Here is a 5,500-nt window from a genome sequence, read left to right on the forward strand (position 1 = left end):
TATATATATATATATATATATATATATATATATATATATATATATATTATATATTATATATATATATGAAACTCAAGGGAGGGTTCAGAGTACAAAGTCCAGAAGGAAACAATTTCACTAAATCAGAGAAAAGAATCAAAAAGTGTTGCCAACTCAAGGAACTAGCAATGGATATTGACAGCCAGCATATGGGGCCAGGAAGGCAAGCACTCTGAGAGCAAACTAGTGCAATAACCAGGAAATGGATTTCTGTCTATTGCTGGCCCTCATCAGAGTCTTGCGCAGAAAAGGTGATAAGGTGTGCCTGCAATTGTAAATGGCTAAAAAAGGGAGTGGCTTTTCCTAAGCAGGCACTTCTTACCACGTATACAGCATACATTTAGATACCATGACACATCTATTCATTTGGCTTTTGTCATCTTCTACACCATTTACAACTCATTATTTTTCTCATCACAGTCTTGCCCTGCTACTTTATTAGAAGCTCATAATGAGCAGGGCCAACTGTCAAACTCCTTTGTTCCCCATGTAACTCAGGAAGACTGTGTCCTACATGTCAAGGTGAAGAGTTATTCTGCATTGATTAAGACAGTATGCTAGGACCGGTACTCACTGTTGTGGAATGTCTCCTGCTGCTTTGGTCTGGTGGTAGTGATTTTTCTGACTTCACACGGACATAGAACGAGAAGAGGTACTCTCCCACACTATTATCAAATGAGTCAGTGGAACTCAGACCTTATGTTTTGCTTACCTCAAATCAAGTGGCACATTCATATGGCTTGTACCAAGACCTCTAATTACAATATGGTAAACTAGCTGCAAATTTAAATTTACCCAATTAGCAGTGTATTTGTGACTACTCAAAATATATTTGCAAGTATGGTATTTGTCTACCTATTATTGTGTCATTAACTGGATAACTTTGTGATGGAGCTTTTTGAGATCAACACAAAACAGGTTAGGCCATACTCATATCTCCCTTATGTGACCTCATTCAATCCATCCTAATGCAATCCATACAACTTGGATATATATATATATATATATATATATATATATATATATATATGCAATTTATTCCATTATAAGCACTTACATAGTTAGTCATGGAGAGTAACAGGCTTGTTGGTGAGACAGGTAAACCAAAATGGAGATGGCATCAAACTAGAGTGGTTGAAGACTAACCCCTAAAAAGAGCAGCTCTTATCAAGGATTAGTTTCATTAAAAACAAATACAAAGTAGCAACTCACTTTTTCTCAACATGACAGTTCACTAGTGGGACAACTGCCAGGTCAAAACATACATCTTTACAACTTGGTGGACCCAAGCTTAAAAAAAAGAAAAGAAAGAAAAGAAAACAAAACAAAACAAAAATAACCCCACATACAACAAAAACAGACTTTGTTCAGCTATCCTGCAGGCGCCCACCAACAAAGCTTTGTTGAATTAAGGCGCCACTTAAGGTTCAGAAAACACCCATGGTTTGGGCTAACAGCACTGTTGGTGGCACCTATTGTAACTGGATAGCTGAACAAAGTGTGTTTCAAACTGATGTTAACCCGTCTTAAGAGTTCAGAGGAAAACAAGAAGTCTAAAATCACAAGTGCAGACATGTCTAGGATCCTTGTCCTTCTGGATCCAACTTCCTTCAGGGTTTTCATCATTACAAATATTCTCTGCCACGTGTCACACGGTCATTATATTGTCTTCTGATACAGAACAAATCACCCAAGGTTCATTGGGATTCCAGGAGGGAGCAGATATCTTGGCAGCGTGACCACCATGAGTAACACAGCAGCCATCCACTGCATCTTTTGGGGTCTGCTCTTCTCCAGTTTTACTTAGATCTCAGACATTCTGCCTACCATCACTACCACTGGAAGCTAAAATAGATTCATTGTGAGGTGACCACTAAACTCAGAGTATTTCATCTTTATGTGATTCAAAGGAATGCAACTTGAGTTTCAGATTTCTTAGATCCCACAAGGCAACAGTCTTGTCAGCTGATCCTGTGGCAAGAATGAACTCTCTAGAAGGACTGAGAGACAGGCAGTTCACTTCAGCCATGTGAATATCAACTGAGTGGCCTGGCTTGGAAGTATTGTTTGAAAGAGTATCCCAAGTAATAAGCTTCTGATCACCAGCAACTGACCCAAACAAAGAGCCATAGAGAAGATGCCAGGAAATTTCCTCTACTACTGTTCTATGCCCTGTAAAGATGGTCTTTGCATCCACCACCTTTCCTTCTTTTGGAACTGCACTGATGTCCCATAGACAGATAGTATGGTTATCTGAGGCACTAAGCAAATGTCCGCTGAGATTTGGATTCCAAGAAAGCCCATAACCTTCTTTCTGATGGCCACAGAGATGTAAATCTGGGTTGCAATCTCCAGAAGGGTCTGATTTAGAAGGATGCTTTGTGTAGTCAAAAACAAGAACATCACTGGATGGACTCTTTGTTGCAATGATGAATGGGTTCTGGGGCATGAACTTCTCCTTCATGATTGATCTTGATTTCTGTTTCAATTTTCCCACTGACAGAGCCAAAACCTCCAAATTCTCCTTATTCACTGTCATAGTGTGATGCACCAAACTCAGCATTATCATTAGGTAGCTGGACACTGGCTATCACACACGTTGTTCATCCGATGTGTGTGCTCCCAGGACAAGCTTAGGAAAGCTGAAATCTTTCCCTTCAGGCCTGGTTATATCTGGAAGCCACTGGGTAGTTAAGCTGGGCCACTCCAGGGCATGGGTAATCACCAAATCATAAAGAAATGGGGTGTTCTTTTCCATATTTTGTACTCCTCGTTGATCACGCGTTCTGCCATTACGTCGTCAAAGGCTTCTTCCTTGTCAGCGATGGTGGCAGGCAAGCCAGGAGAGATTGGGGGATCCTGGGGTCGTGTGTTCCAGGAGATGCTGAGAGGCTACCCAACTTGGACTTCTTATTTCAAAGTGTTGAATAATCTCATCACTGGTAAATTTTAAAAATTAGAAATTTAGAAATTATAATTATGACATAAATGGCATAATTATAATTATGTCATTTCCCCCTTTATTTTCTCCCTTCAAATCCTCCCATATATCTATCCTTGGTCTCCTTTTTTCATAAATTTTTGTTACACACACACACACACACACACACACACACACACACACACACAGACACACTTTAACATTATTCAAACTGAGCAGATTGTATTTGTGTACCTGGTGTGATTTTGTCATTTATGCCAAGTCTGTGCCTCATGTATAGTTTATCCTTTGGTGGGTAATCTGCCATAAAAATTTCACTATATCAGTTATTCAGTATACATTTAAAATATATTTGTTTTATATTAGGTGTATGAGAGTTTGCTTCATGTGTATTTACAGGCACCTGGTATATGCAGTACCCTGGAGGCCAGAAGTGTGCATCAGATAACCTGAAATGGAGCTACAGATGATTGTGAGACCCATGTGGAAACCATGGACCCCTATAAGAGCAATAAGTGCTCTTAACTGCTGAGCCATCTCTCTAGCCCCTCAACATATAGTTTTAAACTAAAATAAAAAATAAATATGGAGTAAGATAAACAAATCTGCTTACATTTGTTTTGAAGTGCTCGTTAAATAAATTGTGCTAAATGAATGGGCTGAAGGCTCTGTCACTTTAATTGTTGTCAATTCCAAAGCAACGTCATCCCAGCCTTGCCTTACACTGTAAGTGTTCACAGCCCATGATGATCATGGAATTTTACAATGAGGAATACTGTGGAGATAGCATATTGAATGAAATGGATAAACAGACAATGAGAGCCTATACTGAAGAGGTGTGTTTTTATTTAATCGTTCTTTAACATTAAGCTAGATAAAACGGGGCACAGAGCTCAGAAGCCGGGGGAGAATGTCTGATATACCAAACTGTTGCCAATTCAAATGTTCAAGCCCTTCACTCTGGAGAAGGCAGATCTGTCCTCTGAATGTCTGAATGTCTTGGACTTTATTAGAGATGGGAAATTTGGGAGATGAGGAACAAGTTCTGTGATGTCATTCATGGCACGATGGTGATTGGTGGTAATTGATTTGTTTACTGTAATCACGGCATGGTTATATGTCATTGTATCCTGACTATATTCAATATTTGTCAGTTTAGTGTTTTTTAAAGCTAAGTACAAGTAATTTATATATCTTGAAGATTTATGATAAATCACTTCCACATATTTTTAGTTTTGTTTGCCTGTTTCAAATAAATTCCTTACTTTTAATTGATAAAATTATTGCTCTAGTACCTTATCCTGTCCCTCGGGACACAGTGGAAAGTCATCACATAAAGCAAGCAAGAAGATCAAGCCCTGATTTCTGATGCCTTTCATCAAAGTCTCAGCTATGGTGCCTGTGTATGGGGTGTGGATGGCTATGCCTCAGCTCAGTTTTTGAAGATACATTCCTATATACCACTTTCACATTGCTTTTTCAGCTATATGAAGTCAGATTTTCTGAGAAACTTGAGGCTCTAACACTAGTTTTGTTGTTGTTGTTGTTATATTTGCTACACACTTCTTATTCCTGGGAAGTAGCTCTTAAGTTACAGATGTGAAAACCTTGGAAAGGGCCTTTGCCTTTTTTCTTACTACTTAAGAGAGGTAGTCCATGCTCAATAAATGTTAACACATTACTGATTGCCATGGCAACTGATGATTCAGCAACCAGCCCAGGGAAAAGTCCATACAGAGCCGAGGGTGTTAATGAAACTGGAGTCTGAGGTTTTCAACTTCTGTTTAATTCTCTCATTCAGTTGTGGACTCCTGATGAGTTTTCTGCCTAAACTTCAAGTATTCTGAGGCATTCATGAATACACTCTGATTGTCCTCCATAGACAAGCTTTGCTGAATCTCTCAGCCATGACCCAGCAGTGTCAGTGTTAGAATGTCAGTGCTCACCTTCTTCTGAAGATGGCCACCACCTCTCAGTTTCCCTGGAATGATGACTGCCAGCTTCTCCAAGCTGTCAACCTGACACTCTCTCACAGCACTGATGAAAGCCAGTAGACAACAATGAAAAGACCCTGAAATAGATTCAAAAGGGTTTTGGTGGCCTAGAGTTGACTTTGCTGAAAATATAGCCGCTTCGGCTGCCTCCACCATTTGTTCTTTGCTATACTATAATTAAAGTCCATGTCTGAAATTCTTTCAGGGAAGCAAAGTCCCATGAGTTATTGGCACCTGGCCTCCAAAAATATCCTGCGAAGAGCGAGCTCTCATGGCATGTTTGACAGTCTTGGCTTCCTTTCTGTGCCCGTGCTTCTACATAAGTGGAAATCCAATGCATGAATATGAAGATTGTCTCAGCCAAATATCAGCCAATCAGACGGTTCTTTAATCAATGACTTGAATCAGTTTCCCTGCACATTCTGACTTACCCCACACTGGCGCATGAGAAGATAACAAGGGGAAAGTTGACCTTACTAATTGGGGCATGCTTATTCTCTGCAGTGCTAAGAGAGAAGGATCTAGC

At 39.7% G+C, this 5,500-nt stretch overlaps 1 pseudogene; it reads right to left on the minus strand.

The window, feature by feature from the left end:
* Positions 1-1,616: 1,616 nt before the first annotated feature.
* On the minus strand, positions 1,617-5,130 carry LOC129690146 (histone-binding protein RBBP4-like; annotated as a pseudogene).
* Between the last annotated feature and the right edge of the window lie 370 nt (positions 5,131-5,500).

This window comes from Psammomys obesus, unplaced genomic scaffold (assembly GCF_907164565.1).
Source record: "Psammomys obesus unplaced genomic scaffold, mPsaObe1.curated_primary_1811, whole genome shotgun sequence".
In the NCBI taxonomy this organism is placed as follows: Eukaryota; Metazoa; Chordata; class Mammalia; order Rodentia; family Muridae; genus Psammomys; species Psammomys obesus.